Source organism: Lynx rufus, unplaced genomic scaffold, assembly GCF_022079265.1.
Source record: "Lynx rufus isolate CCGP_SWC_20201006 ecotype Redwood Valley unplaced genomic scaffold, mLynRuf1.p SCAF_10, whole genome shotgun sequence".
In the NCBI taxonomy this organism is placed as follows: domain Eukaryota; kingdom Metazoa; phylum Chordata; class Mammalia; order Carnivora; family Felidae; genus Lynx; species Lynx rufus.
In genome coordinates this window covers 16166565-16180728 of record NW_025814824.1, presented here as the reverse complement: position 1 = coordinate 16180728, position 14164 = coordinate 16166565, and positions in this window count along the sequence as shown.

The window sequence follows — 14164 nt, the reverse complement described above, 5'->3', positions numbered from 1 at the left end:
AAAGACTTGCCGGCAGAAAGAAGTGGAACATGGAAGTAATACTAGGCAAAAAAGCAGGTGAGTTACTGTAAGGTCACTTTCCTTTAGAAGATGGTAGGAGTGTCTCAGACAGATTATCCATCTATAGCTGACCAGGAAATTCCTGATTGATGGTTTAAGATTCCATTCCTTTGACACCTTGATCTCAGACTCTACCCTCCAGAATTGTGAGAAAATAAATTTGTTTTTTAAGTCAAGTCCGTCTCAGTTTGGTGATGTGGGGCTTAGTATAAACAACTCCCTTTTTGGCCTGTTCTTCTGGTTTTTCACATTCTTATCATAGCTTAATTTCACCTATTGTAACTCTTCATATAGGTGGAATCATAAAGTACGCACTGTTTTACAAAAGGCTTTTTCTTTTCACTTTTTTTTTGGTGCATAGACATATTCTGATAATCTAGGCTTACTGTATCAGTTTTGGTAAACTGATTTTTAAAAAAAATTCCATTTCATAAAAATTGCTAAATTTATTAGCATAAAGTATTCATGATATAATCTTTTAAAGGCCTATAAAATCTATAGTTACAACCCTTCATTCAATCCTGGTATAGGAAATCTGTGCTTTTTTTTCTCTTTTCCTTGATGAATATTATGAAGGTTTATATCAATTTTATTAGCCCTTTTAAAGAATCAATTGTTGACCACATTGATTTTCAATATTATTTGTTTGTTATTTAATGGACTCCTGTTTTATTTTTAATTACAGGTATTTCCCTCTAACGATGCTTTAGCTACACTAGATGCTTCAGCCGCATCAATTGTATTATTCTCATAGCTTTTGTCTTTATCATAGCTATTTTCCTGGATTTCCTGATCAAATATTTCATTCTCTGGCTTTAATTGTAGCATTGATATTTAAAACACATAATGTGGTGATGCTTTCAAGATACAGGCAAATAGCTCTTTTAAAATAATCTGAAACACTTCTTGCATTTTTCTGATAAAGATTTCTTTGCAAGAAAATGATCACATTTTTTTCCCACTGAATTAAAAAGAAAACTGTGCATTTGAAAATAACAAGTCACTAAGTTACATGCAAACTTTTTGAACCATGAATCTTTTTGAACTCGTGAATCTTGAGATTAAGACCTGAGCTGAAGTCAGATGCTTAACTGACTGAGCCACCCAGGTGCCCCAAATGTAAGGCACTTTTTGTTTTCAAACTTTATCTTTAATTATTTCATAGTTATTGTTCAACATCTTGTGATTCACTGCTCCTTTGTAGAATAAACAAGAACATGTTTAATACAGGCAAAGTAATTTCTTATACTATTTGAGAACTCCTCACTAAAGGTATTAACTACTCTTTTCCACCTCTCTGCATTTTAGAGCTTATCTGTTTGAACATTTAAATGTAAATCTCTCAAGAGAAGCAACCAGTCACTATTTAGTGAGTACCAATAGAGTCAAGGCCAGTAATAAAGAATATGTCCTTGCATATCAATGAGGTGATCCAAGTTCTCAAATTTCTCCCTTTTCTCTACCTTCTCCTTCTCTTCTTTTCTCTCCTCCTCCTTCCCCTTCTCTTCTTCCTCTTCCTTCAACTAAATTCCTATTTCTTAAATGGAAAAGAGTGCACTTTCCCACAGAGAATATACATATGAAAAAAAGGCACACAGAAGTTTTCATTTTTGCATAATTGAATTGGGACAAGGATAGAAAGCAATGTTAAGGTCAATGCTGTTGCTTTAGTAACACATAGTATCCCTATGCACATCCTGCCACAAGGACCAGGAAAAATGGATACTATGTGGCAGTTATGTAGTTACCACTCCAGATGCCGGAAGTTGAACAAAGTGCATTTGGGAGAGAAAGAAAGGGAATTCTGTTCATTCAAACCAAAGTGGAGTAAAACCTGGAAGAAGTCATTGGAGGTATGTTAAAAAAAAAGAAAGAAAGAAAGAAAGAAAGAAAGAAAGAAAGAAAGAAAGAAAGAAAGAAAGAAAGAAAAGAAAATGTTAATATAAGAAAAACAATGAGAACACATCTGAGGGAAGAAATTTGAGAGGAGGAAATACTAATAGTTAACAAACAAGAAAAGATGCATACCTACAAAGGATGTAAGGATAATGAATATTTAAATCGTATATCATTCCATACCTATCAGATTAGCAAAAAGTAAAATGCCTAAAAGTATGCATTGATGAGAACGTGGAATTTCATACACTATTGGTGGGAGTGTAAAACAATACAATTACTTTGTAAATCAATTTTGCTGCATTTATTATGCTGGATACTTCCTGGTTATCCCTCCAGATCCAATGTCTTTCTTTGCTCAGCATTTTGCCTTAGGAGGTGGACCTTATATGAACAGTCTCCCAGGTTCTTTGGCTTCCTGATGGGTTCAGTGGAAGATTGGAAGACGAGAGGGAAGTGAGTTCATGGTATTTATTTTGTTGCTCTTCTCACATGTTTTTGTTGCATTCTATCCCTTATACCAAAGATCCTGTCATAGAACTCTCCATGGAGTTACATTTTCTTGATCCTTCTCACTGCTTCCTCCCTTTGCTATTTAAGCCTTAAGAGTAGTATCTGCTCTTGCTAATCCCAGAGTATTGCACTATTTCCTATGTCCCTAAACTCTAAAAATGCATATTAAATAGTTTTTTTTTTTTTTAACATTCCCCATAAAGTGTCCACTTTGAATGTGTCATCTGATTTTTGCTAGGATCCCAAAGGATATCTCTGGTGAAGTTTAATAGGTATATACTTATGATACAGCAATAACAATTATTAGGTATATATATATCCTTGAGATACTCCTGTGCATTGGCTCAATGTTATACACGAATATTTATTGAAACATTGTTTGTATCAAAAAAGCAATCTAAGTGTCTAAAAACAGAAAAATAGATGAATACTTTTAAGTATAATAATACAATGTAGCATTACTCAGCAGTGAAAAGGGAAAAAAAGTATAGTAACAATGTACTAACATGGATAAAACTGAAAAGTATAATTTCGAGTAGGTAAAGTTAAGTTTGAGAAGTATATGGACAGAAAGAAGCCAGCTATATAAAAACACCTATATAATGACATTTTTTGTTTAACAACTATATATATATTTCCTTAAATATACATACAAATAAAAACATAGGAATATAATAGGAATAAAAGTATACATCAGTATGATAAACTAAAATTAAGGGCAGTGGTTATCTCTAGGAAAGAATGGGATTGTTTAGAGATGCATAGAGGTCTTCAGTTCAGTTGAAATTTTAATGTTTTATTTTTTGAGACGGTAGAGGATGCTTGAGTTACTTGACTTGACCTGTTTTGTCCCTGCTTTTGCCCCCACAGACAATGTTATTACAGTTTTCTAAAATCCTGCTTAATTACCTAAGGAAAAGGCCACCTGGTGATATTCTGTATACCCTTTTGTAACATCTGTGCAGTTTTGGTTACAGTGGAAATCCTTCATCTTTCAGCTATTTGTTCTGGACGTTAAACTTGGGAAGAACAAGTACGGATTTAAGTGAGAGCCCCGCTGCCAACTTCTTCCTTGAATACAGCTGGGGACATTTTTACTGTTGCATGAGACATGATACCAAGAGACTGATAAGGGCACTCCATGAGGACAAATGTCTCCACTGCTCTCATCTTTCAGGAAATGCCCTGGCATTCATTACAGGATTATTATGGACCATGGCAGAAGGATCTGAAAAAAACCCAAAACTTTGCAATATGAAGAAGGGATATAAATTCTACATAAACTTCATCCAAATGGACTCTTTAATTTATCATGTGCTATCTCCCAAGACACAGATTGGTTGCATGAGATCCTTAAGAACTTTTTTTAACCTTTTTTTTTTTTTTTTAAGAGAGCAAGAGGGCACTAGTGAGGGAGGGGAAGAGAAAGAGATAGCGATAGAGACAGAGATAGAGATAGAGAGAGAGGGAGAGAGAGAGAGTGAGAGAGAGAGAATCCCATAAGGGGCAGAGAAGAGAAAGAAGGAGAGAGAGGAAAGAGGGGCTCACCTGAAGCTGGGCTCCTGTTCACCAGAAGCTGAGCTCAAGCTCACCCAACGCAGGGCTTGAGCTCACCCAGTGGATGTGGGACTTGATCTCCTGAACCATGAGATCATGACCTGAGCTGAAGTCAGATGTTTAACAACTGAGCCACCCAGGTGCTCCAATCATTTTTTTTTTAATTATGTTAAAAGAGACACCAGGAAGGGATGAAGTATCTGTATGGTATTAGCGTATTACATCACATAGTAAAATGTTTATTCTTTTTGGTAGCATTGGAATATATACGTATCTTGCCTGAGTTTGAGTCTGTACTCTGCAGGAAGGTAGAAGGCATACTCAGGGGCAGTGAGTGGTACAAATGAAGTAAAAGATGATTAAAAAATATTTGTTATAGTTGATACCAGTTTATGAAGGATCTTAAGTAAGCTACCAAGAACTTTAAGTAAGTTGCTGACCTTCTCTGTGCCTCAATTCCCTCATTTGTGAAATGTAAAAAAATAACACCAACATCACAGAGTTGCTGTTAGGGTTATATAAGCATTGAGATGAAACTCTAGACACGCAACCAGCATGTAACTCAGAAACTGCACTCCTAGGCATTTATCCTAGAGAAATGGCAGCTTAGGTTCACTAAAACTCATACACAAATGCTCATAGAAACGTTATCCATAATAGCCCCAAAGTAAAACAATCTTGTTATTATTCTGGTATGGGCGAGGCCAACAGCTCAGGAGGTGGCTGCCACTGAAAATAGAGTTTGTTACTCACACTTCCCAAGAAGAGGAGGCATATACTGCCTTGCCATAGTGCCTTTGCAGGTGCATCACCAGGTCATACTGGGAGGGAGGCCCCCTGCACCCAGGAGGATACTCAGGTGGTTCGACCGTCCACGGCCCCCAGGGCGGCTGAACAGGACGTACTGCGCATGCGTGTTCCCAGGGTTCCGAGCCCGGATCTCCAACAGTTCAAAGGTTGTGAGAGACAAAACTGGTGAGGCTGTTGTGGACCCAAGGATCTAATTCCAAGCCATGCCCTCACCAATGCAGCCTGTTCACCCCGAAGGTAGATCTGGGGAGAGCTTGAACATCTAGCCTCCTCCGCTAGGTAGGGCGGAGCAGCTGTCGGGAATCCTCCAGGAGAGACGCGTGGGAGGCACGGTTGATCCAGGCTGTGGCGCAGCCTCGAGCCTCGAGCCGGAGAGTGCATTGCGCATGCGGTTCCGCTCAGTGTTCTGGAACCAGGGGGATTATGGACCAGCGGGGACCCGTACTTGGCCCGGGTCGGAAGTGCCCGGGTCACGGTTGCCTGCTCTTGGGAGAAGTCAAGCGTCTGCTGCTTTCTAAACCCGCAACTGCGCAGAGGCTTCTTATCCGCGTGAAGCCGCCTCTTGCGGGAACTCGGAGGCTTTGCTTGTTGGGACCTGTTGTCTTGGCTTGAGAGACAGTGGGAGCCTGGATTCCTGTGGCAGGCCAGATCAGCAGCATGACCAAATGGGGACTGCCTGTCGCCGCTTGTGCACAGCAGGATGGCATCGTATTTCTGCGGGTGGGAGCCCTCCGACAGGAAGATAATCCAGGTGGTTTGGCCGGGCCATGGATCCAAACGCCTGGAGGGCCCAAGCTGACCGAGGCCTGCTGAATGGGTGAGTGCTTTCTATGTGTGTGCTGTGCTGTTCAGGGTAGCCAGCGAGGTGGGACAGTTCAAAGGTCATGAGAGGCAGGATGTCTGACTCAGGCTCCCCGGGGTTTGTCATGAGGCAAAGTGCATGGGAGGAAAATGAGCAAGGCTTTGTTGTGGTTCTTGCAGGAAGCAACAAGAAAGTCAGTGCAAACAGGTTTAGGATTGGTTGATTTGAATAATTTCAGCAGGTTCTGGGACCTAGGGGCTGTCCTGAGTTGCCTGGTACCTGGCCCTGGGGTGATTAGAGCAGGGGGAATATTGGTTTGCAGTGTAAGGGCCTGATAGAGGAAGTGTCCACCTGGGAGTATGGGCAGATAGGTAGATGTTCACTATCTCTAGGAATTGATTAGGCTTAGAGGGTGGGGAGAAGTTTCCCCAGGATCCATAAGGCCCCAGATGTCAAAACATCATAATAAAAAGACATGTTCAATACAAACTCACATCGTTCAATGAACTGTGGTAAACCTGTACCATGGGATACTTCTCAGTAACAAAAAGGAAGAAACTATCAATGCATGAACGAATTGGATGAATTCCACTTAAACATAGGATGGGGTGTTGGTGATGTTGATGGAATGTGTTTGGCTATAAAAGGGCAACTCTTGTGATGGAAAGACACCTTGGCTATATCAATGTCGATATCCTAGTTGTGACATCATACTATAATTTTTCAGGATGTTACCATTGTGGGCAACTGGATAATGGGTAATAGGAACTTTCTTTATTTTATATGACTGCATGTGCATCTATAATAATCTCAAAAGTAAGTAAAGATAAAAAGCCTGGCACATAGAACTTACCAAATATTATTTTTCAGATTATTTGCTTTATGATATTAGTAAATTTGTTACTGAATGCATTAGAGTCTATTGAGTCATTAATTCAAACGTTAATTTAGCAATATTTACTGATGCTTGCACATGTAAGGTCTCATACAATAGCGGTATAAAGACAAGACTCCTGCTCTTATGTTACCCTAATACAAAGAAGAAAAGAAGGATGTGATAATTATCATAATGGGAAACATAGTGGAGTAGTTTAAAGCAAGGTTTAGAGCCAGGAAGACCTTTAGACTCTTCTAAACTCCTACCTGCATTTTCTCAAACAAGTTACTTGTTTATTTCTCTTGCTTTGTCTGCAAAATAAATGACAATGAAAATAATTTATCCTTTTAACACTTTTGAAGTTTAAATGAGATAATATAGTACTTTCACTTTGAATAAATATCATTTCTCTGTAGGAGATAATGGGGATAGGGCAGCACTTAAGAAAATGATGTCATTCTTCATGAAGTCTTGTGGGGTCTTTGAATACTCAGAGAGAATTACTAAGGAAATGAATGCTTTCACTGCAAGATTGGGGGCTTTTTCTTGGACTCAAAAACAGTGATACATCTCTATTTTGAGATAAATGTAAGGACCTAGTGTTTGCTGCTCGATATGCTGCAAAATGCTTTCTCTGTATATTACTAAAAATGTGTGCATTAGCTAAAGTATATACTTCTGTTACAATTTCATTAATGTTAGTGTATACTTGGTTTTCATAGGCAGCAGTCCATATGAAATCACTTAGCAAATGATCAAGAAATAATAGCATGCAAATGAGCGAAAGAGATATACAATATATAGGGATAGAAATTATTTCTTTCAGAAAAAAAGCTTTTTGAAGGAAATAGAATTTGAATTGGACTTTAAAAGAATAGATAATATTCTAAGCATCATTCGGATCACATCTATTGAAGAAATTTGGCACACATCGTGTCCTCAAAATAAAAGGCTTTATGCACTTAAAAAATAATTTGTTTTTTTTTTTTTAAGATAAAACAGTTTGAAATGAATGGGGAAAATTGCATTCTTCTTTAGACATTAAACAATTGTTTAGAAAAACAATAATTTTGTCTAAACACATTGTATGAAGTATTGTACTATTCGGTGATGATGCGATGATCTTTAAGGTCGAGGCTGCAAGCACTGATGTTAACCACTCTATTTTTCTCAGTAGTATTTCCCAGAAAACAGCAGTTCAAACAGTCACTGTTTAGCATTATCCATTGTAAGATTGGAGGCTGATTGTATCTTTGCTCTGAAGCAACTTAACTGTTAACTCCCTAAAAGAAAGCTTCAGAATTTGTGTAAAGTATTATGCAAAATGATTGGAAGGCATTTTAATTGTTAAACCTAGAAGGTAGCTATAAATTTCTTCTTGAGGATGAAGGCTCTTCTCATTAGCTTTACAGTTAGCATTACCCAGGTCTGAGTTCTTTCCCGTTCGAAACACAAAAATGCTTTGAAAGTATGTTTAAAGTTCTAACTCCCCAAACTCTTTAGTTTCCTTTTATATATCACGTGTATTTGTAGAATATTTATTGAATGTCCTCTTGTGCCTGTCCAAGGCTATAATGCGGTTGATAGCAAGTTGAGAAGCAAGGCTGCTCTTAAAATTCTCAACACACTAGATAACAAAAAAGAAATGTGTCACAGAGGGAACTTAGGAACCTAGGAGGGAAAGATTTGAGGATTTGACAATAGATGAGTTCCCCTGAAGCGACGACCACCCCCCAATTTAACACTCAATTACCAGTTCTGCATGGGGCTTGGCCTTCTGGAGTTTCTGATAAAGATGCTGAGAAATGATTATTTTCAGCTTTGCGGTAATACAAAAATCTATTAAATATCAGATGCAAACACAAAAGTCCTTTGAATCAACCTTTTTTTATTCCTCACTTGGTGTGTGATTTGCTTGAGTCTTTTTTTAATTAAATTTCTACTGCAAAAAAAGATACTTCTTCTTCTTGGAAAACATTTTTGGAAACAGTTTTTGTCTCTGGGGAAAGGTAATAAGTTTTTGTATTCGATCAGGTACTTAAAAATAGAAGGTGAATAACTGTTTTCTTGGCAGATTATCTTTGAAAGCTACTTAGAAAACATATCTATCAATATTGTGCATATAATAATCGTATTATATATACTTACCATACATTGTTACAATGATTTGTTTCTATTTTTTAAATTGCTTTCATTGATGTCTATTTAGGTAATTTAAAAAAGATACATTATTTAGAAGATGTTCTGTTGTAATTATTGGGAAGTATGTTATTTACAGTATACAAACTATACGGGATGTCCTGACATGTCCTGACATATTATGAAATATTTTTTAGGGATTGTTTTATTCAAACCTTTATTTATTTAGATGTCTTCAGTTCAAATAAAGAACTAGAAAGTGAACCCCACCCCCACCCCCCGCCCCCGAGTCTTAATTGAACATCTGGGGCTTGTGGAATGCTGAGAACAGAGTTAAGGTTAAGAACGTGAAAATTGTAAGTCTGCTACTCATATTTGCTGTTGATCTATTATTTAAAATAGTTCTGTAACAGCTGCATTCTGCCTACCTGAACGGGCAGGAAGGGTGCTGTATTTATACAGAAGCAAACCCCTGCATGTGACATAGTGTAAAAAGAGAATGTATGAAGCTTTCTTCACATTACACAAATATCTTTTCTCCTTATTTGAAAGAAGAGAAACTTCTCTATGTGAAGTCTGAATTGTCACAAAGTTCTGTTTTACCTTTAAGTTACAGAGTTTTAAAACGCCGTCATCATAATTAATAATAACATGATAATGATAATGATAATAATAATAAAGATCTCATCCTGGCAAATGTAGACAAACATATCTATATTATTTTTAACAATAAAAACAAACAACAAACAAAAAATAAGCCCCTCACTGTGAGGTAGGCATTTTTGTGTATGTTTTAGAAGCGAGGAAACGGAGACGAAGAAAACTGAAGTAATTTGCACAAAATCACAGCGTGCTGAGTAGTAAAGATCTGGATCCAAAGCCCTCGCCCAGCCCACAAAGCCTGTTGCCTGTCCTGTTGGGAGTCCTTGGCAAAATTGTGGAACCCTTTCCGCTTTCTCAGACCAGAACCTAAAAAACACCTCGTGCGTCGCTGACACACTGTTGAAGTGGCTCCCACACGCACAGAAGGATGGACGAGCTGCCTCCCAGCCAGGTGGGGTCCGATTGCCACCTGTTCAGTTCAGGCGATGGAGGGAAGGGTGGGAATGATGGGGCTGGTAGAAACCTGGGCCCCTTCCTTATCTGCAGTCCTATTGTCTCAGATCATTTACATTCATGGAGCACTCCAGGACTCCCGTCTCAGCAAACTGCCAGGGCTCTGCTGTGGGAATCTCCTTGGTGTGCAGGCTCAGAAGAAGCCCCTGGAAAATGGCTGCTGCCCCAGGTAGGAAGTTGACCCAAGTGAGTTCCTTGACTCTTGAGACAGGGGCTTGGTTATAAGAGGAAAGAGCGTTCTGAGACTTGAAACAGAGGAAGGAGAAAGTGAGTGAAATTGGATTTAAATGGAAATCTGATGTTCATTTGAATTTGTTCCAGTTATGCTTGGAATGCCTGATGCATTTGAATTTTCAAGTTTAGAACAGTATTATGTGAAAATGCCTCGATAATTCCAGAAAAGAATATGTCTAAGGGGAATGAGGAAGGAAAGGTGTCTTTTATTACTTTCAGCTTTTCCTTAAATCCATTTAATTATAACAGCAGCTTACATCTTTAATAGCTTTCCAGGGCACTTTGTGATATGTAACTTTATTTTATTCTCACGATAGACCTTCACTGTAGGCAACACAATTAGTATTTTCTCCATTTTGTTGATAATAAAAGTAAGAGGCAGAAAGATTATATAAATCTATTATTACTATTACTACTGATGGGGTAAGTCAAACAATAAAGTTGATTATTTTTAAAAAGTGTATCTATATCTATGTATGTCTATAACTATGCCCACTTTATTTTAACTTAAAGATACAAATGTGCATTTTGACCGGGGGTAAGGTCATGTTTTTGGTGATTGAAGTCCTCTATAATTTATTTCTCTTTCATAAATTATCCCCATATTGAATCATCCCTAATTTCCAGAGGTTTCTGTTTTTATTTTTGTTTTTGTTTTTTTTTTGTAGGGTCGGGGGGTTGTTAAGCATTTAAAAACATTTTTGAAAGCTATGGGTGCAGCTCTTTCTATATTTTTATAGTTAATTTAAAAATATTTTGTTGTCAAACCTGGCATCTTTTTTTTTGGAGCAGTTTGCCTTTACTGAGTCTTACTAAATACTTCAATCACATTTTCATCGTGACCCACTCTATTTTCAGATCCATAGTCCATAGCCATATGAAGCTTTAATCAAGTCGTATAATTATAACAAGGGAAACGGACATAAACAGTTTTGGCACAAAAGAGACAACTGATTCTTAAACATACAATGCGACGAGTGGGGGCAGAAGTGTGGAGGTGCACTTGTGAGTGGTCCACTCTCTGTGAGCATTCACTGTGCCAAAGAATGAAGATGTTTTCAGAGATGGAAAGACAAGCCTCCATTTATTTTGATTATGCATAGTTGAGGGAAGAACAATGGGGAAGAAGGGAACTTGAATGCAGGCAAAGATTTAGCTAACGTCTGTTCGTCATAATATCTACTTACTAAACCAGTATTTAGTAAGTAACAAGTGTGTGTCAGATACACAGTTCTAGGAGCTGTAGACTCTCTTATAAAATAGAGGGGAGAAGGACATTAAATTAAATGTGTGAGTTGGTGAAGAGTGTATGGAAAAGATAGAGTGGGATTTGCGACAGAGATTGATTTTTCAGGCCTCCCTGAGAATTGGTGTTTCAGTAAAGATGTAGAAGAGGGGAGAGGGCGAATGCACCTCCTTGGCATTAATACAAACAAGATGTGATGCAGTTCAAAGGAGACAGTTTTTATGTAGGTAAGTCTGGGGATGGGTAGACCAGCTGGGGGAACAACAGGTGCAAAGGTTCTAAGTTGGAAGAACTGGGATATTTGAGGGATGGCAGAGAAGGGTGGGAGAGGGGAAAGATAATAAATTGGACCAGAAAAATAATGAGGAGGAAGCGTAAGGGTGCTGTTGCAAAGCGTCGTCTGGCCTCTTATTAGGACTTTGGTTTTTACTTTGAGTCAAACAGAAAGACTTTGGAGGATTTGAGAAGATAGGGGACATGATCTGACAGGTGACAGATTATTCTGTGTGCTTAGCTGAGAATATTCCAAAGAAGAAGAACGAGAAAGAAAACGGGCAGACCAGTTGCTAGATTACTGCAATGTCCATGTGAGAGAGACCATGGTGGGGTTGCAATTTTAAACAATGGAATTAGCAGTGGAGGTAATTTTTTTTTTTTTTTACATTATTGTTAAAAATAAAACAACAGGCTCAAAATGGAGTTGCTTATGCTAAACCTCAAGCCTCCAAATCAGGACCTAACTTCATTGCAGTTTTGGCTCTCTTAGAAATGGAAATTAAACCAATCAGAAACTTACCTGATCAGCCCAGGTTAGATAATATGCTTGATAGACTCCTGTCATCCCCTAAAGGAAAGTGACCTTTCATTAACCAACCTTTTTTTTTTTTTTTTTTTTTGATCTAATGTAACTTCCTTGTTCTCTCTCCCTTCTGCCTATAAAAGTTTTTCATTTTGCACAGCTCCTCGGAGCAGCTTTCTGTCTGCCAAATTGGATGCTATCAGATTCATAAATTGCTGAATAAAGTCTATAGGATATTTAGAATTTACTCAGTTGAGGTTTGTTTTTTAACCTCAAAATGTTTCATGTTTGCAGGAAAGATGAAGACAGAAAAATGAAAAACAGTAACGATATTTAAGGGTAGAGGATTATCTGAATGATGCATGCATATAGTTAATAGTTAATATTATATAAAATGCATGTAATATGTAGAAAAAACTCATAATGGCATATTCAGTCAGGATATATGGTAGTGTTAAATAAATGTAGTAGGTCATAAAATAGACAAATTTTATTTTCACAAATACAAGATACAAATCAACGTTACATGTACATACAATACAAAAAATGATAGGAAGCATATAACATACACATGGATTATGGCTGTTTTAAAATGTTTTTAGTGTTGCTTTTCTTCATATGATTTTTTGCTACAATGAATATGCTTACAGATATTAGCTCATTTATTCCTTTGTTCAGTCAGTTTTTTTTTTTTTTGAGTGGGGATTAAATTTAAAATTCTGCTGTTGGCTTTGAAAAAGATTTAGGAATGGGTGACACATAGTTCTTGTCATCAGTCTTTACAATTTTATAGGTGGAGAGAAAGAAAAAAATGCCAGTACACATTACCGATATATCAAAGAACTATACCAATGCAATTAGAGAAGCACACACAAAATGCTATGAGGGGTTATAAGGTGACAAATATTTACTTATTTATTATTTTTTTTAATGTTTATTTATTCTTGAGAGAGAGAAACAGAGCGTGAGTGGGGGAGGGGCAGAGAGAAAGGGAGACACAGAGTCCAAAGCAGGCTCTGGGCTCTGAACTGTCAGCAGAGAGCCCGATGTGGGGCTCACACTCACAAACTGCGAGATCATGCCCTGAGCCAAAGTCAGACACTTAACTGACTGAGCCACCCAGGAGCCCCATGAGGTGACAGTATTTAGCTGTTGGTGGCATTTGAGTTGGGCTATGAAATATGGGAGGTGTTTTGACAATTTGTGGAATAGCATTCTTAGCTGAGAGAATAGAATTAGAATTATAGAACTAAGGATGTATATAACATGTTTGAGAAAATAAATTCTATATGGCTCAAGTGTAAAAGAAGTAGATTATTATGGTGTAAGGAAGTATATATGTAAAAGTATATATGTATAATATAGTATAAAGACGTATGGAGATATGGTAGAATAGAATCAGATGTGAAATATGGAAAACTTAATGTGATAGGAAATTATTGGTCATTGAAGAGGTGTATATATGTGCTATGCTTATAGATGACACACATTTGCATAAAATATGCTTAGCCTGAATAAATTTATGTATATCTATTAACTACAATCATTATTCAGGTTACTCGGGCTATTAATTTTAGACTTATGCCACAAAATTGATATTTATTGAGAAGAAAAATACCATTATGACTTCCCTCTCTTCCAGAAATATTTACTGATTTATTTTGAGCTCTGTTAATACAAATGTACTGTAAAAATGTATTTGTGGATTAAAATTTTTACTCTAAGCCCTCATGCACTGAATTTCTCCTAAGTAGCAGCTGGGCAAATCTGGTTTATTACTTGTGAAGTTTATTTGGAAGAATGAAAAGAATTGTTGCCCTCCAGAAGAACTTGGTAGTGACGTCTATGGAGAGGTGCTGGACATCTCCTTTAAATTCCTTGTTACTTAGGGCTATGGAATGGAGCCAAAGCCAGCATCCTGGCTGCCCTTTGTCACATTGCTGCCGTTTGTAAGTTTGCATTAGTCAACAGCACTTGGAGGGGCTGATTACTTACTTGTGAACATTTGCTCTTGGCTGTAAACTGGTAAATAAACAAAGGCTCTGCATGAGAGAGCAATGGCATTTTGGTAATTCTAGGGGAAGAAAGTCAATTTGAGCACTTGATTATAAAGAG